General features: G+C 37.6%; 1 protein-coding gene across 4 annotated transcripts in view; it reads right to left on the bottom strand.

The window, feature by feature from the left end:
• The window catches only part of LOC134213182 (uncharacterized), a 191,757-nt gene that overhangs the window by 55,571 nt on the left and 109,104 nt on the right, over nt 1-27,082 (bottom strand). The window lies entirely within an intron of this gene.

Here is a 27,082-nt window from a genome sequence, read left to right as displayed (position 1 = left end):
CAATCCTATTCTAGACAGGTTAAAAATATTTCAAGGATCAATCTTCATATGATACTCAATTGAATAATTTCACCAACAGAGCCCTTAAAAAAATTATAATATTTGAATAATTATTGTATAACTTTTATGTGAAATTGACTTATCAATGAAATTCCCTTCCCAATTAGAAAAATAGTAATGTTCAAGCAAGCTAAATACAGTTTTTCAACAGTATTTTTTCACGTATGCTACGTTGCAGGTGTCTGAAATTGTGTTTTGTGGTGGTGCCATAATACTGAATAATATAGACATTTTGTCGGTTACTTTATGCGCTAGATATAAAGATATTTAGCTTAACCCTTTATAAGGCAGTGGCAACTATATTGCCACCAACAAATAATATGTTTTTCTATTTATTAACAAAAGCTCTACTTATTATTTCACATGTAGTGACTTTATTTGCTTCCTAGTAACACCCCAGATGAATTTGAGCCATAAAAAAATTGAAATGTCAATTTGAGAACAGTTTTTTTACGAACAGATCGTAAGTTTCGAGTGGAAGAAGGATTTTCAGTTATAATTCGTTAAAAAACGACAAAGATATATTTTTCCCGTTGGTATCAATTATTTTGAATCTCCTGTGTTAGATTACTACGTGATTAGCGTGAAAAAAGCTTTGCCTTTCTGTATATTTGGTTTTTGGATTTTTGACGAAATTGTGTTTTTTTCCCCCCCTTGGGAGAAAAAACGCGAAAATTTTTATTTTCACTTATAATGCGTTTTCTGACTAGGACTCTTCACCAAAAAATGTAACGTACCTTGATTTGACTGGTTCTACGTAAAACCAAATTTTTAAAAATCTTTTTATATTTTTGTTGTTGACTGTTTTCCCGCTTGCCGGGCAGTGGCAACTATATTGCCACCAATGTTGTCCCGCTTCGCGGGCAGTGGCAACTATATTGCCACCAATGTTTTACCGCTTGGCGGGCAGTGGCAACTATATTGCCACCAATTTTTCAATGTTTCTGAACTGTTTAATGTATAACAAACATACATTTGAGTTTAATACCATGTCAACATTGTGTCCTATTGTTGTTTTTGTTAATTTATTGTTTAGATTCGTCTGCCTTATAAAGGGTTATGATCGATCCCCCTAATGTAAATATTCTTCAGAAAATCTTCGTGGAAGACATTATAAACGTTATTACTTTTAAAACAGATAGGGTAACGGCTGTATTTTGGACCGGGCTCATATTTTGGACCACCCAGCTGAATTTTGCTTTTATATCACACAAAACTAAATAAAACATGCAACATTTAAATTTTATCTAAGAGAATCTATCCATAAAGTATCTCCTACATTTGTTTCTTATAAAATATAGCCATTATTAAGAATATTTTCATGTATTTACCCATTCTGGCTGGATTAGACCAAAACCAAGACGACATGGTAAAATTGAATTCAACTTTCAAAAGCTGTAAGTTTATTTGTATAAGATTTAAAACATGTGAATGATGTTGTTGACTTAAGTATTATTAATTAAAGCAGTTTCAGACCTGGAGCAAAACATTGTAAGTTTAAAAACAGTATTCTGAGACATGTCCAAAATAGGTTCATTTTTCATTGATCCGAACATATTTTCGACATATCTTCTTTTTAGTTCCTAGATCTCTTAAACTTTTGCGATTTTGCTACCAGAGGCTAGCCATGATGACAATAATAATAATAACTTTTGTTTTTACCAACCATTTATTTCTCTAGTATCAAACAATTAATAAATTACTGTTCATACCGCATTTATAAATTACCGTTCATTCTTGAAAGCACTAGAAAAATGTCTATTAAACCAACATGTAACTGTTTTCATTATTTCCATACGAAAATAATTAAGAAAGCTCCATGACAAAAACCAAAGTTTGCTAGAGCTCTTCCTCCGTGTTGCTTGCCAAGTTCCATGTTCTACGATTATGTTTCGTTCGGAAAAAGAATGTGCAAGGAGCAAGTAAGAACCGAGCAACCCACAACTATCAATGACGCATATAGAACAGATCAGATCTGGCAAACTACATAAAACATATGGCAGGGTAGGAGTGACCAGGTTCATACACCACGGCCATGGGCCGCACGTTTGTTTTGCTTCGATGAAGCTGTTCCGAGTTGTACTGCAATTGATATTAGTTTTAATATCCTAATAGTAGATATTGTTCTAAGCTTTTGAGTGCTTATAAAAATGTATTGCTTAACAAGGACTTTAAGGATGAAACGCCGAAAATGATGGAGGTCGCTAATTTAATCTAATAGTAACATAACTTTGCAAGCAATACACAATTATTCGAGTGGTCCAAAATATGTGCAATGGGTGGTCCAAAATAAAAACAGGTGGTCCAAAATTAAATCTAACATATCTTCAGAATTTCCGATAGTTTGGTTCTTTCGGCGGGATTTACAAACATTTTTACCTACAAATCCTACCCAGCATTCGCCACTTTTTAGTTGCATAGGGAATTGATCAAGCGTTATTACAAAATCTAGCTTTTATTCGAAAAATTGTTTGGCCATCTCCTAAAGTGGTCCAAAATACCTCTCTTACCCTCTTACCTCTCTTACTGTCGTCTAAATCCACGTAAGATTTAATTTACGTTCATATCTATCATTGTATCAATATGAACTATTATCTTTCGTAATATATCTAATACAATTGCTTAATTTATATTTCCTTATTGTATACCTAAGACCTGCCGAAGGTGCTCTGTGGTAGCACATATGGTTAATATTATAAGGAAAACTATAAATTAGGTATCAAATTACTTTAAAATTATCAAGCAAAATTATATTGTACATAGGAGAACTGCCCCGATCTCCATCTCACTGAACATATATTCTTTTCATCGCGGAACAAAAAAAAAATACAGCACCAATTTTGTCGCTTCTTTTTGTCAACATGCTTTCTCACTGACTGCTGAAAAAAATCACAAAAATGAGAAACAGCTCAAATTGCTTTCCATTGCTTTGTTTTTGATGGGATGAATATCGGAGCCATGAGATGGATTCCAGGAGTAGTTCCTCTGTTCTAATTTGTAGTAAATTAGATTTGTTGACTAAGATTGTCTGATTTAAATTACTCAAAAACGTTGCCTTAGACTTAACTGAAAATCAATGTGTATACCTTTTTTCAAAACTAATAACTGATCTCAATCGAGTTGCTCGTAAGGCAATTACAGAAAGTTTTCACATCGATGCGATGTTCATAAACTCTAAACAATTTTTTACTTCCTACCTTGACTGGTTCAAAAATAAGTAAAAGAAGAAAAACTATAACAATCAGAAACGAGAAACGAATATGTTATATTTCAGTAGTAAAAGTAAAAGGGAGAAAATTTTGCACATCCCATAGGGTTTTAGTTATGTCAACTGCTAATTTTGCTTCAGACCAACTGTGATGGTTTAGTGGAGTGGAAGTTGTAAATTATAATTATATACTGATCATCTTTAGTTATACGTATTCAAGTCAATGCCCATAGCTACGGGACAAGAAAAGCACGATGAGTGTCTCCAATTAATTCTTCATATGTCCGCTTACCTACCGCATACGATGGTGAATATGGCCCCATTTTTAATTCGCCGCTTTCATACGCGAATCGAGATACAAATCCGAGGGTCAAATTTTAGACTCTAAATCATTAGAGCACTATGAGTAACATGACCCAACGTTGCGATAAAATGGTATTTCTCCTTACATTAGTGATTAGAAGATTTAAATCAACCATATTCAAAGCAATCGAATGCGAAGTTGGTCGGTGAATTTCAAACGAACCTAATGAAATATTAGAAATACATGCAATATCGCAATCACAACAAAACTACTTGCTGTTGGGTTAGTTTACTTCCTTTATTTATCAATAAAATAACAGTTAAGCAAGTAAGTGACCCATTCAGTGATTTAAAAGTTAGAAAGTTGATTTCTATTTCTATTTCTATTTCTATTTCGGTCTATTTTGGCTCAGCATAGAATGCTCATCCATAACGGGTCGCATCACATGACCCGTGTCTTGTTCTCTGTTTCAGTGAAAAAAAAAACAAATTAACATGCCCTTTGATCTTTCTGAATGAGTTGAATAGTTTTTAAAGTATTTGATGAATTATATATTTACAATACAGCACTACATGGTTTGGAAAAGGAACTGGAATTTCGCAACTCTCACGGGAAACACCGAAGGCGCTAAATTGGATGGATAGCTCTAAAAGTTTTAATTGCTCCGGCGATTTACATTCCGTTATTCGGCCACTTCTGTTTTCAGCTAAATACAGACGGAGATCGTTCGGTGGGAATAACACCTTGTTTAAATTCCACCTCCGGTCTCTTTCATTATTGTTTGCATCTGAAGAGAAATGTTGTTCAACATGACCAGATGATTGGCTCTATTTTAGAAGGTTTAAAAGGCAGAGTGCCATATGTCAATCGACGAATTTGAACACATGTATGAATGAGTGTATGCGTTATGTGCTTTCAACAAGGAACACGGTGAAACTTTGCTATCAAATCATATCATTAACCAAATAATTAATTTCTAAATATTCAACCACAAAGAAATCAGAATAAGTGCATAAAGAGAGCATCACAATGCGACCTTTCTCTCCCATCAACGATGTTTTTAACCTTTCTTGAAAACTTTTTTGAGTTTGTATACATTGCACACCACTAGATGAATTAATCTGGATATTTTATTATCAAACTAAGACCGAAATGACCTGAGCAGTACGTGAAAGTTTTCATCATTCGTCTCAAACCTCATCCATACATCGCTTTACACGCAGTATTCTGAGGGTCTGCAAATTTTCTTCCGTCTGATTCATCTCGTTCACCACGGGGCTCGTCTTGTTTAACCAGTCGTATAACTATCTATAACTTCTTTAACTATTTTCATTGGGTTTTTTGTGGCACTGTGGTTATAATAAAGAAGTTATAAACTATCCCAGCCAGCAAAAGATGTTCCGGGCAGCGACGACAATGACAATCTTTCTCTGTAGTTTATAACCTTTTTTAAAAATTATAATCATTGTCTATCATACACTCAAAATAATTGCTATTGAATTTCCACTATGAACATCCTGAGTATTCAAAAAATGGATATTTTTTTCGGCTTTACCCAAAGTAGGTGAAACCTACTTATATAGAATACTAGCTGACGCGGCGAACTTTGTCTCGCCAAAAACTGGTAAATTTTCTGATACAATTTTTTGCGTCCACAATTTTTATAGAAAACAAATCGGTTCTTCAGAATGATCTCTCATTTTTTTTACAACTTTGTTCAATATATATAGATGATCAAAATTTTAAAATTCAATGCAAATTGTACGAAACTTTATTGCAATGAAAAGATTGAGTTTTGATTTCGAAAGCATTCCAATTTCATCTTAACGTTTTCCTGGTAAAAAGAAGAAGAAAGCAAATATTGATTAGCAAAAATTGGGCTGTCTATTCCTGTGTGACAAATGTCAACTTTGTTTTATATATAAATAAAATAATAATATAGAATAGATAGATAGATAGATACATAGATAGATAGATAGATAGTATAGAATGTAGAAGATAGATAGATAGAAGATGTACATTAACAAGCAATGCAGTGGAATTTAGAAAAAAATATCTAAGTAAATGTAAGTCATTATGCAAAGGCATGATGATAACAATTTTTAGATCAATTTGTATATCAATGAATATAAAATAATTTTCCAACTCAGCACAGCTAAATATATTGGAAGTTCAACAACATGTAAAAAGCAGTGATTCTCAGCAAACCAATAATATGAATTGAATTTTACAAACTTTCATAGTTTATTTTGATTCAATTAAGTGTTACGTTTATTTACATGTTCCATTTATGGACAAGAAAATACATTTAAAATTACAAAATATTTTTATTTGTGTGATTTTTCATAACAGTAACCCAGAAAATATTTTTTGATATGGCATAATTTGCTTTCATGAGTTGATATCGATAGTTCCTTTATTTCAATATCAATATCAATATCGTTCTAGAGTAGGTGAAACTGAATCATCGGCTTCCAAATGATTTTGCAGGAAAGAATTACACATGAGGTTGCAAAACCACATGGTTTTACTCATTTGCTAAAAGTAATTTCACAATATGTTCATCTAATGGAATTGAACATTCAGAGACGTTTCCTAGATTGAGCCGCTTAAGAATCCAATTTCAAAACAACATCCCGCTCTCAAGGGCAGGAATCTTCAAAATTTTGCAACAACCAATACCGAAGAAAATGTCTGTTTCGAATCGTCGCAGCATGGACCGAAAAATGTATGAGAAAGGCATCATTACCGCTAGGTATAATAATCAGGATTTATATGTTTAAAAATAGACAGCGAACAGACGTGCAGTAACCCTATATACATCCCGTATGTTTCGCAATAAAATGAAAACATATGCTTACCAACTTGTAGAGAAAGTGGCTATAGTGCGATCAGCTAAGAAGGAACTTCGAGCCAATTCTCAAGAGCCACCGCTGCTATAAGTAATCGCACGTGACAGGCATGGCAAACATAAGACATTGAAAGTGGATTTGTTGGCTGGGAATCCTATTAGGGGGGCAAATAGGGGAGCAAAATCCGCAGAGACCAGTAGGAACAAGACTTTTTCGACAAGCGATTTTCTTACGGCGTGGTTTTGAATTGTACTTCGTCATTTGCACTTTTGATTCGTTATCACAGTTTAACGAAATTTTCATTCTGATTCGTAAATCAAATCAACGTAAATCGTAAATCAAATGAAGTTGCCCTGCATAGTAGGCGAGAACCCAGAAATTCCCATACGAATCTTTACTCACGATTTTCACATGAGAAAATATCCTACAAATCCGTCGGAGTCTATACACATCAACAGTAAAAAAAGATATTGATAACAAAACATGGTATGAACTTAAGTAATAATGAATAAGTAATAAACATAATGAATGAGTAATAAAATAACAGGCGAAAATAACAAACAAAAGTGCACTAAAGTATCATAAAAACATCAGGTTTTGCAATTAACAAGAATTTATCAATACCTTGAGTATTAGTTTGTTCTCATGCATAGCAAAATTTGGTATTTTTGTGATATTTGGTGCAAAATTTCTGTTATTTTCGTGTTTTTTTAGCACTTTTTTCAAACAAGATAATATTTTTTATTTTTTTATACAGTTTCTCTCCGGGTAAGAACGAATGTATTTGCTGAAAGATTGAAGATAACTTTTCAAACATATTTTATTTCAAGCGAACAAAGTACGCGTTTTTACTATAGAGAGCTTCTACAATTTAAACTAACAAAGTTATTCAAGTTTTTCCATTATTTTTAGACTAACTTTTACCTTGAGTAAATTTTTCCGCTGTAAATTGGCGCAGTTGGGTCAGGTGGCATCTGCAAGCCTTGCTTTCTGCTATAACTGACATGTAAAAGAGTGGGTAAGGTGTTACATTCAGAAGACGTGTGTATTAGAGTAAACACTCGATTTCAAGATTAAAAAGATTTTAGTCATGAAGAGATACATCTTTCGAAACAAAAAGGTCAGGTCTAGAAATGAGTTGAAAATTTTCTTTCGCTAAAAAAATAAATATAATGTGTTTACAAAGTGTTTACTCTAACATGTATAAAAGTTACTTAAAGTCTAAAAATAATGGAAAAACATAACATTGTTACTTTGAATGGTAGAAACTCTAGTAATCAAAATGCGTATTTTGTTGGCCCAAATAACGTTGTAGAAGACCACGAAAATGTAAAAAATATGGTTGAAAAGTTATACGTGAACTCTCTCTCTAACTCGATGTTCTGTAACTCGATATTTTCTTTTACTCGATGAAATTCAAAATCCCTTGAATTTTGCATACTGCGTTACCTCCGTAAGTCGATATCTCCCTTACTCGATATTCTCTAAGTCGAAGTAATTTCCCAAAGCATTTTCACCTCGCTAACTCGATGTTGTCAGAATCAGTTCACATGCACAATATATACGATGTCGAGTCATTTGGCCGAATGCCGTTTGGTCGAATGTAGTTTGGCCAAAAAGTGAAAAATCTTATATTGTGAGTAATGAGTAGTAGGAATTACATGATATGTGCAGCGAGAAGTGAGAAATGAGACACTTCGCTTATCTTATAATAGGAAATAGGAAGAGAATAGTGAAAAGTGAGAAGTGAGAAATAAGAAATGAGAAGTGAAAAGCGAGAAGTTAGAAGTGAGAAACTTGAGAAGTGAGAACTGTGAAGTGAGAAGTGGAAAGTGAGAAGGGAGAAGTGAAAAGTAAAAAGTGAGAAGTGAGGAGCGAAAAGTAAGAAGTGAGAGCGGCAAATTTGAAATGAGAATCGAGAAATAAAAAGTGAGAAAAGAGAGTAAAAAGTAAATTGTGAAAAGTGAATTTAGAAGTAAGAAGAAAAAAGCGAGAAATGACAAGTAAGAATTGAGAAGTGAAAAGTGAGTAGTAAGAAGTTAGAAGTGAGAAATTTGAGTGAGAAGTGAAAAGTGGAAAGTAAAAGTGAAAAATAAGAAGTGAAAAGTAAGAAGTCAGGAGTGAGAAGTAAGAAGTAGAGAAGTAATAAGTGAGAAGTGACAAATTCGAAGTGAGAATTGTGAAGTGAGATGTGAGAAAAATGAAAAGTGAGAAAAGAAAATCAAAAAGTGAAAAGTGAGAAGAAATGTGAAGTGAGAAGTAAGAAATTATAAGTGAAAAGTGAGAGGTCAGAAGTTAGAAGAGAAAAGTTTTAGATGTGAGAAGTGAAAGATAAAAAATCGGAATAGAAAAGTGAGAAGTGAAATGTGAGAAGTGAGATGTGTGGAATTCGAAGTGAGAAGTGAGTAGTGAAAAGTGAGAAGGGAGAAATGAGGAGCGAGAAGTGTGAAGTAAATGGTGAGAAGTGAGAAGTGAAAAGTGAGTAGTGAGAGGACCAAGTAGTGAGAAGTGAAAAGTGAGGTGAAAATTGGAGTTTTAAACTTAATCTTTATTCCTTCTCATCATTCCTACTCCTTCCTTCCTCCACTCCTTTTTAGAAGTGAAAAATTTGTGAAGTAAGAACTGCGAGGTGAGAAGTGGAAGGTACAAAGTGGGAAGAGAAAAGTGAGAAGTGCTGACTTTGAACATTCAATTTCTCACTTCTCTTTTCACTATTCATTTCTAACATCTTACTCCTCACATCGCTACATGTTTGTTTAATATTTTGGAAGAAAAATATCTCGATACCTCCTTAACTCGATGGTCCCTTCAATATCGAGTAAGGGAGAGTTCACTGTATTGAAAAAAATGTTTTTAAGGGGGTCTACCTCAGATGACGCTCATATTTCGATACCTTTAATAGATAGGGGCCCTCCTTAGCCGTGCGGTAAGACGCGCGGCTACAAAGCAAGACCATGCTGAGGGTGGCTGGGTTCGATTCTCGGTGCCGGTCTAGGCAATTTTTGTATTGGAAATTGTCTCGACTTCCCTGGGCATAGAAGTATCATCGTGTTATAGCCTCATGATATACGAATGCAAAAATGGTAACCTGGCTTAGGAACCTCGCAGTTAATAACTGTGGAAGTGCTTAAGGACATAGTTGGAGGAGTACCAAGATGGCAGTCAATATGGCACCAGACCTTCCACGGGTCAACCCCACACCTCCCGCACTCCTCTCCCACCAACATTCGAATTCATCGAACAGCATCGAACAAAAGTTTAATATTTAAATTACTAACCTGTTCACAGCATATTTATTCACTTCCCGTGATAATGAACATGTTTCTCCAAAGAGTCCTATGTATTTCGGCTCGAATTATATCATAAATCAGCAGTTTCGTGCCAATTTAATAGCCGTTTGCGATTTGGTGGGTTTATCACTGCACTTCACTTCTTCTCAAAGGGCATTGAAAAAATCAAGTTTTTACTCACTTCTCCGCACATGAGCAGCCCGAAATGTTGATAGAATGCAAATTAAACATCACTTTTTGAAATCAGTCACTTGTTTGAACCGAAAACTTAATATAAACTGCTATTTTTGCCCGAAAAAATGATTAAAAACTGATCGCGGAGCGAATGTAAACACCAGCACCGGCAGCAGCAAACTAATAACTAGGGTGGTTCAAAAATTTATTTTGCTCTGCCACGCTCAGTCGATTATGATTCATAATTTGGGTGTCATCAGATGGTTTGGGCTGGTTTGAATAAAGGCTTACCGTCCACAGGTCGTTTCAGGTTTGTATGACAGTTGATATGGCGAGATTTAATTTTACATTATTCTGATTCTGGCACTCCGTCATTGGGCGCTGGCGAGGGGGGAGACCATATGACTGGATGAAATATTCAAGCGCTTTAACTCCATAGACAATGCATTTTGAATGGTCGTTCCAATAGTTGGGAGTCGATTTTAATCGTGGTTGCCAATCTTTAGCATGATAATTAAGCTTCTCCACTCGGAGCATGGGACGGAATCGATTGAGCGTGGTGGAGCTGGGTCGTTTTTTGTACCACCCAAGGCATCAGTGAAACGAAAACCAGGGGCAGATACTTCATACAAAAAGTGTGACATGGAGGTGAGCGGGGTATAAATGACATTTTTGGGTTACGTAATCAGTGAATCTTTCCTGCGGTGCGGTTTTCGTTCAGTGAAGTCTGAATGTTGAAGAATGTTGTTTTCAGCTATGTAGGTTCTCTTTTCGCCAGCGTTTGGAGGGGAGGCGCTGTTCAATGTAATGAAATTTTTAGTTTCCCATACTAGTTTTCATACAAACTTGAACCGGCTTGTGGTCAACCAGTTTTTGCTCAAATCGGTTTTTGGAGGATAATCGGAACATGAGGCGGAATCGAGTGAGCGTGTGGAGCTGGGTCGTTTTTTGTACCACCCTACTAATATTCTTTGTTTTTTATTAAAAAGACACCAATACTACTACAATATATGACGGTTTTTATTGTACCAATACTTTCAAAGCTTTGTTTTGGTACTCAACCCACCTTCACCTTAAGGTGAAGGTGGGTTGAGTACCAAAACAAAGCTTTGAAAGTATTGGTACAATAAAAACTGTCATATACTGTAGTAGTATTGGTGTCGTATTTATAAAAAAACATAAAATATTAGTAGGGTGGTTCAAAAAACGACCCAGCTCCAACACGCTCACTCGATTCCGTCCCATGCTCCGAGTGTCCTCCAAAAACCGAATCGGTTGAGCACAAGCCGGTTTGTATGAAAACTTGTATGGGAAATTAAACCTTTCATTACACTGGCTACAGCGCCTCCCCTCCAAATGCTGGCGAAAAGAGAACCCACATAGCTGAAAGCAACATTCCAGAGACTTCACTGAACGAAAATCGCACCGCAGGAAGATCCATTGATTACGTAACGCAAAAAAAAAACATTTTATACCCCGCTCACCCCCATGTCACACTTTCTGTATGAAGTATCTACCCCTGGTGCAGATATCACAGACAAATTCTGGCTATTTTGTTGAATTACACGTTTAACTGATGCCTTCTGAGAAGCCTGATTATCATGCTAAAGACTCGCAACCTCGATTAAAACCGACTTCCAACTATTGGAACGACCATTCAATATGTAGGGTAAAATGCCCAATAGTGCTTAGCTTAGAAATTTTCAACATATTAACTCTGCTTGATATCTAACAACAAGCTCTGCATCCCCTCTTCACGATACATACATAAAACACTCAAATGCACGACGCTATTCGTTGAAATCAACATTTTAAAGTCTAACTGAATTCGCCCTATAGTAGACCCCCTGGGGGTCCATAATAGGAAATTGCTTCCCTATAGTCGACACTTCATTTGATTTTCATGTCCCGTTTCGGGACGTTCTTCTTCCCTATTATGGACCCCCCTAAATATTCTCGTGTTTATTTTTTATAGAATTGTAGAAAATCATCTAATTTTACTTTCCATAGCATTTCCAATGCATGTAATCAAATCATAGGACTGTAAGGTAGTTTCTCCCGACAGAATTTCACAGCAAAATGTTGACATTGTGCAGTAATAATGCAAAATGGCTGGAGGGTCCACTATTGAACACTTTATCCTATTGTCTATGGAGTTAAAGCTCTTGAAAATTTCATCCGGTCTTATGGTCTCCCCCTCGCCATCGCCCAATGACGGAGTGCCACAATCAAAAAAATGTTAAATTTAACCTCGCCATATCAACTGTCATTCATACAAACCTGAAACGACCTGTGCACGATAAGCCCCTATTTAAACCAGCCCATCAAACGACACCCAAAATATGAAACATAATCGACTGATCGATAATCGACTGAGCCTGGCGGAGCAAAATAATTTTTGAACCACCCTAGTTATTAGTTTGCTGCTATCGGTGCCGCCGGTGTTTACATTCACTCCGCGATCAGTTTTTAATCGTTTTTTTCGGGCAAAAATAGCAGTTTTTATAAAGTTTTCGGTTCAAACAAGTGACTGATTTCAAAAAGGGATGTTTAATTTGCATTCCATCAACATTTCGGGCTGCCCATGTGCGGAGAAGTGAGTAAAAACTTGATTTTTCCAATGCCCTTAGAGAAGAAATGAAGTGCAGTGATAACCCCACCAAATCGGGAAGGGCTATTAAATTGGCACGAAACTGCTGATTTATGTTATAATTCGAGCCGAAATACATAGAACTCTTTAGAGAAACATGTTCATTATCACGGGAAGTGAATAAATATGCTGTGAACAGGTTAGTAATTTGAATATTAAACTTTTGTTCGATGCATTCGAATGTTGGTGGAAGAGGAGTGCGGGAGGTGTGGGGTTGGCCCGTGGAAGGTCCGGTGCCATATTGGCTGCCATCGTGGTACTCTTCCAACTATGTCCTTAATGAACACTAAGCTGCGAGGCGGCTCTGTCCCAGTGTGGGGATGTAATGCCAATAAGAAGAAGAAGAAAAGATAGAGCTTGGGAATGTTTTACAAAGTTTCTCGTAATATAAAACTCTGCGCCTTTCCCGAAGAAACCAATTCTCTATTTTCATCCCACTTCTAGGTGTATTATTCATCAAATTCATTACCTCGACAGATTATTTATTTACACGATGAATTTGTTTGTTCAATTTAACGGATTGTTTTGAAGAATTAACGATTTTTAAAATGTGTGACATCTCACCGGGATGTGGTCATGTGAAAAGACCCGTCGGTACCTTGATGGCTCTTCGATGAACCTGCGCCGAATGGAGTACACCCAATATTTGTTTACACGGTTGGTATTCTTTAATTTCCTGGTTAACCTGATTTTTCACAGCTTTTCAAATACCACCTGAATTTTCTTTGATTTTTTGTGAATTTTTTCATGGGGTTAACTCATAGTTTCATCAACGCTAAAGGTCGCAATCAACTAAAACCCACCCGTGTAAAAAAAGAACCGGGTGTATCCTTCTCCATCGGACTCGATCCTGGGCCAATCGCTTCCAGTCACCCTGAACATTGAGCGCCCTCAGGTCCTCTTCAACTGCAAAAGGCCATCGTGTACGAGGCCTTCCACGAAGCCTGCGGCATCTTCCGGGTTCTCTACTAAATATTATCTTCGATTGACGTTCTTCTGGCATACAAACAACGTGACCAGCCCACCGTAGTGTACCGTGTTGTATAAGTTTAATAAGCCCTTTATACACCTGGTACATCAAATCGTGATTCTTGCGACGCCGCCAGATACCGTTCTCCTCTTTACTACCGAGTATTGTGCGCAGCACCTTACGCTCTCTGAAAGCTCTCCGATCAGCCTCCTTTAACGTCCATGTTTCATGGCCGCATAAAGCCACCGGAAGAATCAGAGTGGTATACAGCGCGAATTTTGTCTTCGTTTGCAGACTACGGGACTTAAGCGGGTTACGGCTGTAATACGCCTTTTTACCTCGCGGGTAACATCATTATCGCAGGTCACTAATGTTCCAAGATACACAAATTCTACTACCATTTCAAATTTTTCACCTTCCAGCACCATATCGCTACTACCACCACTAATGAACCCACGTTGATGGCCATCGACCATGTACTTCGTTTTGCTGGTATTGATCGTGGGTCCAATCCTCGCTGACTCCCTCTTAAAAGGCACAAAAGCCTCTTACACGGCAAAGCGATCAATCCCGATAATATCGATATCACCGGAAATCCCAAGAGCATATGCATTCTTATGATAATGGTACCGCTTCTTTGCACACCAGCTCTCCCTCAAGCACTATTGTTATATATATTGAACAGTAGATTCGAGAGTGCATCAGGTAACAAATGATGTCGATATTTCATCCATTACCCTTACACTTGATTTCGATCCGTCCAACGTTAAACGAATCAGCCGTATCAGTTTCGCCGGAAAACCATGTTCAAGTATAATTTGCCATAATACATTCCGTATCACTGAAGCGTACGCCGCCTTGAAATCAATAAACAGATGATGTGTCTGCAAGTTGTACTCCCGGAATTTATCAAGGATTTGTCTCAGGGTAAACATTTGATCCGCCATTGATCGGCCCTCACGAAAACCTGCCTGGTATTCGCCGATGAAGGACTCTTCAAGCGGTCTCAATCTGTTGAACAGAATACGGGACACAATTTTGTACGCCGAATTAAGGAGGGTTATTCCTCGGTAATTGCGGCGCACTCCAGTATGTGCCCTTTCTTAAAGACAGGGCAAATGAGGCCGTCCAACCAGCTAGCAGGCATTTCCTCGTCTTCCCATATTTTCGACATAATATGATGCAGAACTTCATAAAGCTGCTTACTGCCATGTTTGAGAAGTTCAGCCGGAAGCTGGTCCTTCTCCGCAGCATTATTGTTTTTCAGCTCTTTAATAGCTTTTTAACCTCTTCTAGTGTAGGCGACTCCACACCTTGTCCATTGATTGAAACTCTTATCGCAACTTATAAATACATCTTCATTCAACAATGAAATATGTTATATGACAGATGTGACAAGAGAACGAAAATTTGCACAAGGAAATTGCATTAAGTTAGCGTTTTCTTAGATATGTATTATATGGTTCTATTGTACATACATGAAAAATAAACATCATCAAAAACCCCGTGTTGATTAGGCGGCAACCGGCAATTTATTCCATTTTGTATGTCTGAAATCTGTGTTGTGGTTTGTGATGCATTGTTTGCATGAAACATATTGCAAGTTGAAAGCTCCATTCCAAGTTGAATTTTAAAGAAACCAGTCAACATTTTGCTGCTTGACCTTACCAAATTAAAATCAACCATATTTGAAAATATAAAACTTGTCACGAGTTGATATTATTTTATTTATTATATTATTCATTTATTCAATTATTATATTACATGAGGATTGTTTCTTCAACTTGGTTTCAAAATGCCCTGTAATATAATATTTGCCAAACCTGTGAAAATTGATTCTTGAATGTTACATACAGATGGTTTTGAAAATGTTGAAAATATGTGATAACCACAAGGGAGGCTATCTATCAGAAATTGCAACTGCAAAGCAAAGTAGTATTGTCAACATGATGACACATTTCTCAGTGTTCCTACAATGTTTATGGTATTTAAAGTTTTATTACGTTATAATTCTAAATATATACTTAGAAGCAAACGCTGCAATGACTCGCGAACTAGGCCTATTTGAAGTCCCTCGTAGAGTTCCACACTTCAATGCAGTGATGATGGAAGGGCACCAGTTTTCAGTGCAATCGCGAGGTAGTGTAAAATATGGTTAGTTACAGCAGGGTGACGAAAGTTTTTTAAAGCAACGAGTTTTATTTTAGTCATGTTGACGACTGCAAATTCAAAAGAATGGTACATTATGACACCAGCTTTGTAAGATTAGCAGGAGAGATTTGGAACGTAACCACCATTTATCTATGTTGTTCATGCAGAGTTTGAGAAATAGATTTTCGTTCAACCAACTCAAAGCACACTTATGCTGAATCAGATCCCTTAATGCATAACCTTCTCAACATACTTTGTAACCCTATGGGATTTTGTTTGGGTGCGATGCGAACGCTCTCGTGTCATAAACAAACAATAATATTCAGCGTGGGAGATGCGATGCGAATGGCAGGAACGTGCTTTACGATTGCTACATGAAAATAGCCTTAGCTCTGAAGGCAGTACCTGTTGCGAGGTTACATTCTTGCTTGTACCTACATACGGAGATGGGAAAAAAAACTAGAGCAACTCAATTTCGTGAGATGAATCACTGATGGTTTTGTTTTGCACTTATCCACTTATCAGATCCTTTTTTCGGTGAAACCGCAAAGTAACGAGATCGATTCGTGTGTCCCTTAGCCGAATAATGGGTAATATGCACTGTATAAGTACTGTGCAAATAATATGTAGGGCAACCCGATCAAGAATGCATAACAAAATTATAACAAGGGGAGTTATTTATTCCAGAAAAATAATGTAACAAAATTTGTTATAAAATTGGCTGGTTAGTTGTTAAAATAACAAAAATTATATCAAAATTCCCTCTAGCCGTAACATAATTATATCAGAGGTTGTTACCTTCATTTCAACATTATAACAACCGTTGATATGATTATGAGGTACAAAAATCTACTTTCATGGTAATTGCCTACATCACGTATAAAAATGTGGTACGCTACAACGCCGGATTTCCATCCATAATGTAGGCAATTAACTTTGTACTAGCTATTAACATCGAACATTGATTCAAGTTATACTGGAGGTGATTACCTCCGCTTTTTTCCAATATCAAAAAATGTAGGCAATTATTTTGTGTAAATATACATAACTAATGTTGTTATAATTTTGATATGAATTAAAACTGGCCGAAAACACATTTTTATCGAATTATCTAATTATAACACACGTTGTTTTAAATAACAACCATTGATAGAATTGAGTTATAATTTTGTTATGTATTCCTGATCGGGAAGGATGCTAGTGGAATGGTTCCGCTACTGAAATCCCTTGAGTAGGGAGTAGGAGCAGGGCCCTCCTTAGCCGTGCGGTAAGACGCGCGGCTACAAAGCAAGACCATGCTGAGGGTGGCTGGGTTCGATTCCCGGTGCCGGTCTAGGCAATTTTCGGGTTGGAAATTGTCTCGACTTCCCTGGGCATAAAAGTATCATCGTGTTAGCCTCATGATATACAAATGCAAAAAAGGTAACTTGGCTTAGAAACCTCGCAGTTAATAACTGTGGAAGTGCTCAATGAACACTAAGCTGCGAGGCGGCTCTGTCCCAGTGTGGGGATGTAATGCCAATAAGAAGAAGAAGAAGGGAGTAGGAGCTGGAAAGTAGAGCAAATTTGTAACGCTACAAAGTAGCCATTACAAAAAATATATAAAACATTGTATTTAAAAAAGGTAAAAAATAAACAGAATGAATCGTCATGATACCAAAACCTTGCAGACGTGAATTTTCATCGCATCAGCTATTACCGACTTTCACTGTGGAACCTCGTTATGACTTTCCACGCAAGATTTTCCCAAGGGGTAGTATTTTAATCTATACCAAAAGGTTTTAAGTTGAATTAAAAGCTAATTACATATATACTTCGTAGCTTAATCAACACTACATCTGTAATTGATGTACAACCAAATCTTTTTTTTATTGTTGTGTCATTAGTACAAATAATTTGTTCCACCCGTAATGCTTATGAGAGATCATTGAGTTCTCTGTGAATTTCTTGAGCGTATTTTTAACTGTCAATTCTACCCCTACTTCAAGACATAGGACACATCTCAGCCACTGGAGAACTGCTAACTCTAATCTGTAAGGCAAGTGATTTCATTTATTAGCTCTTACCTCAAAATACAAATAACTATTCAAATCAGATACTAGATGTAGGTGACTGATACATTAGGTTCAAATTATTTCTATATGAATTTACATCTCGAATCGAACGTATATGAATAAAGAATACAATTTATCTAAAAAGCTCTGTTTGATGACAAAATCCTCATTTTCAAATGAGACATAAAACAACTATCTAGAAGTGAGGCGAAAACCCAATCCATTGGAATGCGTAACGACTGATGCGCAGTGGCAAAATATTTTGCCTCTACTATGAGTTCAATCTGCACCAAAAATATACTAAACACATAAACATCGTCCCATAGCAGCACAATCCGCACTATCAGCTGTAGCATACATTGTCGGTTGCGTAGTGTAGGGGAAAGTCGTCCTAAGTTCATTGATAATTTCTTCATCAAGATAAGGCTAAATATCCATTGCAATAACTAAGCATGTAAGCAAACTGTCAACCAGGAAATACGTGATGATATCTCAAATGATGAGACAAATCTCAGCTTATAGCGGTTTAGATGCACTTCCAAAGATAGTTATTTTAGAGAATTTGAATGGCATGTAGACAATTTTAGACTACCACTCCCTACAGACTGTGAGCAAAATGAATGGGGCTTAGTACACATCGGGAATGGAGCCCGGTTGCCTGCTCTTACAATCTCAAATGAAACCAATGGCCGGAAGAAGCACATTTTGGCGGTTTATTTCCATAAAATTTACGATCTGTATTTTCAAAACGCGGTACATGACGATGCTGGTAGGTGGTTGCCCTGATGATGACCACTTCGATGAAAGGGGGATGATGTCAATGAAAATAGCTTGATTTCCGTTTACCACGCGGGAGCAATCATCAGCGTGCTCTCGGTTTGAATGTTTACGGAAAACGATTTTCTATAGGATAAGGTCCATTAATTACGCCAGGCAAAAATCGGACATGTTCATCCTCCCTTCACTTATTATCGTCACGCTTCATGAAACCCATTCCCCTCGGAGCTTGTCGTAATTTATGGACGTTCCCTAGCAACGCATTTTTTCGTTTTTGCAAAGTGCTTAGAAAGCCAAGCATCTTAATTAATGGGCCCTCATTTTTGTTTTCTAGATTGAATTTCGGTTATAATATTGCTCGCCATGAGCAGCGATAAATAAAAACAACAACCAATAAATCAAACTGAGAGCAGTCGGTTTTGAGAGGTACAATCTTCTCCACAATTAGGTGCTGCCCAACATTATGGGGTACTTATAAAATGAAATTGTCCTATAATTTAGTATTGTGAATGTCGAACAGGAGGCTACCAGGAATGTTATGAGATTTGATAGAAAATCTAATTAAAAAAAAAACTTAAAATCTAATGTAGATATTTATAACTGCTTCTAAGCATCGATCCATCAAAACGGGTTAAATATGTGCTGCTCCTACATAAGAAACCTTCGATTGTAGTTCCTCATTAGAATCAAGGTTGCAATAAGTGATTTTCAAGGTTTAAGAAAAATCACATTCAAAAGAATAAAGAAGAATGAAAAGAACGTACTGTTAGGCAAAAATATATGAGCATAATTTTTGCCTAACAGTACATTCTTTTCATTCTTCTTCATTTTTTAGTAAGTAAAGTCTTCAGTCAGTAAAGTAAAATGTTTACAAAATTGTATCTTTTTGACATGAAGGCTTTGTGCACAAATTATGTAACTCTTGAGGGCCAGGTAGGGGGGTTGAGTAACCGTTACTTATTGTGACACAGAGGGAGGGGGTTTATTAGGGGCCCCATACACGTTCCGACATGTTGTACAACTTTTACTCCGCCCCTAGGAAATTTGGTTCGGTCGGAGTAAAGTCGGACCGTCTGTGGGCAAGTTGTACTGTTCAACCCTTGGGTTTTTCAATAATTCCAAAATGCAATGTCCGATAATTTTTAATAGCAAATAATGGGACCGCATTCCACGTCGAATGTAACTTGTTGTGAGTAAATCGAAATAAAAGTTCCAAAAAGTGTGTCTACAAAATTTGTACACGTACACACATACAGACATCACCTCAGTTCGTCGCCTCTACGAATGCGCAAATGGTAACTTGGCTAAGAAACCTCGCAGTTAATAACTGTGGAAGTGCTTAATGAACTGAACACTAAGCTGCGAGGCGGCTCTGTCCCAGTGGGGGATGTAATGCCAATAAGAAGAAGAAGAAGAAGAAGAAGAAGAAGCATTCTAAATACTTTGAAAGAACTGTGGATTTTGTCCAGATTTTGCAAGTGCCATAGCATCGTTCAATTTTCGAATCCAAGACTGTACAAAACGATTTTCCTAATGAATCGCTATTTTTATGGAATACTTGCTGAATGGCGACATCTTCGAATCTTTACCGTTTAATGACTGGAGATGACTGAAGTATAGCTCTTTTGATGTATAATGGCAAATTTGTGGCTTTGATTTTCTAAACTTTGCGAATAAACATAGAAAACCTTGAAGACACAAAATGACGTTTGTCATCAAAAACATTTTCGTGAGCTGTAATTTAACAAATTATTGCTCATTTGTGTGATACTAGATACGTAATTCGTCGTCTGGTAGAGATAATTCCATTTAGATTTTTGAAAATAAATGTTTTGTAGAGGTTTTCATGTTCGTTGAATATCAGTTGCATATGTTTTGTCCAACATTGTAGAACATTACAAATTCGTTGAAAAAAATCTGCTCATGCCAATCCTTACTTTCTAGCAATCAATTCCATACGTTATGTGTAATGTAATATCTAGCACATAAAGCACGTATTCTTATTAGGGTGCCAAAATACAAACGAATGCTTATGAGTAATAGGGTCTCCAGTTTGCCTTGCGAGGAAGGGCGTAGGATTGCCAATCTAGAAATGGCGAGTTCGATTTTCGGTTCGGTCTAGGATGTTTCCGGATGGGAAACATTCTCGGCTTCCTGGGCATAGTGTATCCATTTGATTCGACTTTTATTCAGTTTGAAACAAAAATCATACTTTTTTATATCCATCAATATATTGGTGTTAAATTCATACGATTCATCTTTCACATCAATAATCAAAGTATTAACAATATTTTATTGTCATCAAGGTGGCGATTAACGTCAAAGCGCGTAAATAATCGCGTAAAATGGCGTTGAATATAACTGACGCAAATTTGATAAAGCCTGATTGACTTCGAGCTAACGAGCATGAACTAAATATCAACAAAAAAAATCAAAATAGTACAGTGTATTTTCTGTCGACTTGATTGTTCTAATCAAAAATGTGAAATGTCAGGTAAGACATTTCAATTTACCGACACGTTGCGGTTTTCCTGCGCCATGCTAATTACCACAATCCGACAGCCGTGAACGGAATAATGGACTGTAAATCAAAGTGCTAACCTGCTACAAATAAGTCACGGTCACAGATGGAAGCATTGTCCGATTTAGGAGTGATTTGCCTGCGATACGGTATATCTCACCAATCGATGACGTTGGCATTCATCACATATAGTGATGCACTTATTTTAATTTAAAAAAAATACTGAATGAAAATAAATCGGTTCTAAATAATTATTGTCAAACATGTCACATACCTATAATTGTTTCTGAAATAAACAATTTATTTATAATGAAATTTATCTATTCTTATTTATTCATTGTGCATTACACAGATGATATTTTAACACTATAGGTACATTTGATGAACACAATTTTATTTTTAGTACTTTCAGTCATCCTATAGGCTAAGAAAAAGGAAATGATGAAGGTCAACAGTATCACTGCTAAGCCCATATTTCATTGAATTAATTACACATTATAGCAATTGACATAAATTTAAGCAGAAGATACTTTTGTATGTGCTGTGTGAACTAAACATCGAATGTCCGAAAATATAGAGAAACACGACGCCACACGCCCATTCTGTTATACATTCGAGCGTACTACCAAATGTCAACATTAATAACATCAATTAGTGAATTAAAAATACGGCATTCGACAACTGTTTGCGAATGGTTACGAACGTTATGTGCGGGTGCCGTCAATAGTCCAAAAAAGACTAACTAAATATTTGGGGTTCATTTGCGATTAACTCAACTCATTCATGGGCATCGCCCATCTCGATGTAACGCTTAAACGGTTCAAGCATGGTTCTTTGCGGCTAAGCACTGCTTAGAACTTTTTTCTACCTTCTGAAGTGTTATGTAACTTGCAAATCAGTCCTCAGAGGCAGCTTTTTGTATCTATCCAAAGGAAAGGGAGGGGATTAGAAGCAAAGGGGTGTAAGTAAAACTTTTATGGAATTCAAGCTATGGCAGCGAAATGTTCTCGAGACTTTGAGCTTTCCGGTAACATGTTAGAATAACTTGATCATTAACTCAAATTCTTGTGCATTTGGCAGCAAGAAGGATATAAAAATATATCTTTCATCTCTGGATTTTTCTGGCCAAAAATGGTAATTTTACGAGGAAATAAAAGAAATCATCAAATCAACGAGCTGATTTTATTGAATTAATATTGTTTTATGTTCCACCTCTTCACCAGTCGAAGAACAGTAGAGACATAATTTTTAAAATAATGGTTATGTGAAATTCAAAAAGCAGTGGTCCTTGAGAAGATCATTAATCTACGTTAATTGCATTTAACCAATCCCCTATTTCTGGGAATCAAGAATAAATATTATTAAGCTGAGCAGAGAATCAAGAAGTAGTTTATTTGGAATCGTGCTGAAATAGATTCAGACAACTAAGATACCGTCAGAACTTTAAGAGAAACGATGGAAGATGAAGGACTTCGACAAGTACCTTTTTATCGAAGCATTTAGAGCAAACAGCGGTGCAGCAAATCTTGAAGAAGATGAACTGACGGAAACGCTAGCCAGGGCTTGCGATTCGTCGATGCCGAGAAAACCGGCCAAATTATTGGTAGAACGAATCTCTTACCAACATCCGTGCTGCCTGTCTCAGATCCAGAAGACGTTTACAGAGGGCAAGGTCTGAAACGACCAGAGAGAAGCGTTAGATAATTTTCGTGAAGCTAGAATACCTTCAAATGGGATATTAAAATCAGCAATTCAACTGCTTCAAGGAGTTGGGCCAAGGAAGCTGAGGCTGATCCTTGGTGCAACGTTTATCGTATCGTAATAGCAAAGGTCAGGGATGCAGCGAAGATCATCTTTACCCGCAGCATGATTCTACGACGTGGCTCCCTACGCCGTACGATAATGAAGACGGAGTAGCCGCCGCCGGTATGCAAGTCTCCAATGACGAGCTAACATCAGTGGCGAAAGGTTTTAAGATGAGAAATGCTCGTATCCAGATGGAATTCCAAAGTGGCTCTAAAAACTGCGATACTGGCGATTCTAAATTTATTCAAGATGGTGCTGCAGAAATGTCTTGCAGGTGGCTACTACTACTTTCCGGATAAGTGAAAGATCCTGAAACTGGTGTAGTTTATCGGAAAAGCAGTTAGCATCCCGAAAAGACAGATCAACGGTAGATGCAACCAGGACAGTCATTGAAGTTGCAGAGAGGGCATCCGGGAAGAAGTGGAGCGACAATCGCTTCTGCGCGGTAGTGGCGATTGACGTCAAGAACGCGTTTACTAGCTGAGAGGCCATCGTCGAAGCGCTGCACAGAAGGCGGGTCTCCGACTACTTGTGTAGGATCCTGATTTACGAAACGAATCCGGGGCAGAAGTCGATTAGGGTTATGGCGGGCTTTCCGCAAGGATCTATACTCAGCCCGACACTGTGGAACGTGATGTAGAACGTGGTGCTAATGCTGAAAGTGCCCAAAGGCGTGAAGATCTTTGGATTCGCGAAGGATGTGATCCTAACGAAGAAGTGGTAATGCTGGTGGCAGAGACGACTATTGCAGTTGAAACATGGATGAGTGAAGTCAACCTGCAGCTTGATCATCACAAAACGGAATTCAGTTGCTGGTCAGCAACTGCAAGTGATCCAGCCAGCGGATGAAGTTTACCGTCGAAGGGCACAGCACAGTAAGCGCCTTCTGGTGGCAGAATCGTCCTCATTACTGAGGTACGGTGTTCCAGCCTACAGAGCTGTGCCCCAAACGGAACGTAAATGCAGGAAGCGTGTTTCGTCTGATAACCACTCGAGTCAAGAGTGTGTGCAGAACCATTTCGTCGAATAACCCTAGCAGAGGATCTCGAGTGCTACCAACGGAGAAGAACCAGTAATGTGAGGGAGATGAGGTGAGACTGAACTCTATGGTCAAGTGGCAGAAAGAGTGGGACAATGAAAATAATGGATGGTGGGCCCACCCACTCATTCCCAATGTGCCGACGTGGGTGAACAGGGAGCATGGAGAGGCTACCTCACACAGTTCCGGACACGACTGTTTTTTTCCAATATCTGGTTATGCGACGTCGTTCTTTTGCATGGCGTGTGTCAACGTAGAGGAGACTCCTGAATATAGATTGCCCAAGGTTTGCGGAAATAGAGGAATACCTGTCCCAAGAACGGGTAACATGGCAGAGCAAATGTGTCAAAAAGAAGGCATGTGGAATGTGGCCAGCAGAGTCGTGACGCAAAAGCTGCCGAAGCTGCACCGTAAATCGTTTGGGGGGGAGGGGGTGATCTAACGCAGTGAGTTGCGTTTAGCCTCAGGTTGACGGGGCGCCGATGAACCGAGATTCTTCTGTCAACCAGAACTATCGGACCGACCTCGGCACTCGACCAGCCAACTTGCTCAATAAAGTCACCGCCAGTGCGGATGTCACACCGGAACTGTCGGACCACCTCTGCAACACGAAGACAAAGTCGGCGCAATACACGAAAGCGTGCGATAGCCGCCTGTAGTCACCAATGCAGAAGTTTCCTTTACCGGAACTGGTGGACCACCCTCGAAGCCGGGGGGAGTCAGGAAGATTCGAGTGAGGACATTTGTTGTGCGACCGCCGAGGAGGAGCGAGACAAAGTAGCAGTGGATCAGCCAGCCTGAGCTAGCTAACTAGCCTAAGCTAGCGCCTGGCATTTTAGAAGAAGTGCATGTGCACAGCCCCTTCCCCTTCCCAAGGAGTAGTCGCAGCATCTCCTGTTCCCGGAGAGGATCGAGGCAAAGAGGATAAGGGACCCGGCCAACAGATCCGTGTGGATATTTTTAGCAGGTCGGACAGCAGAAGCCCCAGCGAACAGGTCGCATTAAACCCTTAAAAAACACACACATGTGATGAAATAATAAAAACAATGCAAACTAAAGCTATCAGTACACTCTTTGTAACAATGACAAATATTTGTCAAGTCTGCCTGATATCCATGTCGATATCTAAATTATTTGATAGATGTCTGTGAGAATTTGACAAATATTTTTCATTATGCCCAAGAGTGGACTACGGGATAAGGCCTGAATCATCTCTTTCCTCGAAAAATATTGATATACTGGATTGTTATTAATAATGGTACAAATACCCTGTTTCGTTCTTAATCGGTATCAACATTTCAAAAGGGCGTAACTGCTTTTGTTTGAGGTTCACATTTCGCTGGTGGGCTAATTAGAGCTCCAACATGCAATAGAAAACCACTGATGGAAACAGAGAATTCTCTTCTTTCATTCAATGACGCTGGATTGCGTGGGTGGACACAAATTAGCCCACCAGCATCGTGAGGAGCTCTTGTTTACAAAAGTAGTTTCGCCCTTTTGAAATGTTGGTGCCAAACTCTTATTTCAGTCGAGTCAAGAGACATGTCGTCGTCATCAACTATCCTACATTTTCTTCTTCTTCGTCACTGGCATCGTATAATGGGAACATATTGTCACTTCGAACCCAGCCACCCTCAGCATGGTCTTGCTTTATAGAAGCGCATCTAAGGAGGGCCCCAGTTCTCACACTACCTAGACTTAACAGTGATTCCAATTATGGCACATGTTCCATAGTCTGCTTAGTAGCTGTAACCTCAACGAAAAAGTTTCCCACAAACACCCAAACGCCCCGAACCTAACAACGATTAATGATATGTGGTTTCGGTTGACGCGTGCCATCAGATTGAAGTCGCTGATAAATTTGATTTCACATATAAATTAGTGTCCGTCATTTTTATGTTATTTTGTTTTGTGGCTAGCATGTTATGTTTGAATAATGAATCACTGATCTTTCACAGTGAATGCATAATTAAGATAAATTTTCCAAACTGTTGATAGATGTTTCTATGTGATAGCACTTGGGTTTCAATTCAATACTGACCTTCGTGAATTTTGGCTTATTTTAAGCCTTGTATTCTCATGAGAATACTCATAGTAGTCAATTGAGTTATTTCTATGCAGTATTTAGTACTGTGCTGAGCACTGCACAGTGGTTCGCTCCAGAACAAAGGTTGGCCAAAACCTCAAAATGTCCCTAAAAATAGGTTTTATGTTTCTATTGTGGTTTTTTGATGGTCTTTATCACATACAGACTTAAAGATGGGTGTTGGAGCTCTACTTTGGCAATAAATAGACGTGTTTTTGGCATCCCTGGGGCAGTAAATACTTTCATTTTACTGCTAAATTCGCCTTTTGAAAACAGATCGTTTCGCAACAAAGACTATCTCACTTGCTATAAAACTAGTTAGTACTATTCCATTTAATTCCACCACTTGATTGTTACTTTACAGAACCATATTTCGACTTTAACAGTAAGGCCGTCTTCAGTGTCTCTCACTTGACTCAAGTGGTGGAATTAAATGGGATAGTACTAAGCGGTACTAACTCGTTTTAGGACAAGTGAAGATATTCCACAAAAAAGCTATTAATAATTTTCTTATCAAAAGACTCATTTGCTGAATACTGTGCTAAGACAAGACACAACAAATAATTTTATGCTGTGCTAAGACAAAACAAATAATTTTATTCGGAACATCCTCAATTATGGAATATTTTTGACAAAATGTTGTATTTGAATTGAATCAATTAATTTGAATGACAAACGAACAACTTTTATTGCAACTGTATACTTACATTTGTATTCTTTATAATCTTGATTCGAAACAGGCTTTCTTTTTTGCTCATTTCAAGGTATCTGTCTTTTCTATAATTATGAACACTAGCAGAATAACTATTTTCACAAATATGAGACAGTTCAGCTTTTCATTTCAAATCTCAGTACCAACATTCTCTATTGCTCAGTGCAAACATTCTCTATTGCTGCCAAGAAGAGTGTGTTACAGCTCAAACATTTAAACTTGAAACTATTGATATGTAGAATCACTTTAATGGCAAAGTATTGAACAATGCCAATTTGCTAAAAATACTAAGAATTTTCATTTCATTTTCTGCTTTAGAAAAGTTTTCAGCATGATTATGTAATTCGGATTATTAGACATAAACAAAATCCAGACAATAAAATTCATTTGAAAGAAATCTAAAATTCGTAGATTCGCGGATATCAGGA

The sequence above is a fragment of the Armigeres subalbatus genome, chromosome 2, assembly GCF_024139115.2.
Source record: "Armigeres subalbatus isolate Guangzhou_Male chromosome 2, GZ_Asu_2, whole genome shotgun sequence".
Lineage (NCBI taxonomy): Eukaryota > Metazoa > Arthropoda > Insecta > Diptera > Culicidae > Armigeres > Armigeres subalbatus.
Note: the sequence above shows the minus strand (reverse complement) of the source record. Positions and strands in the feature narration are given on the sequence as shown.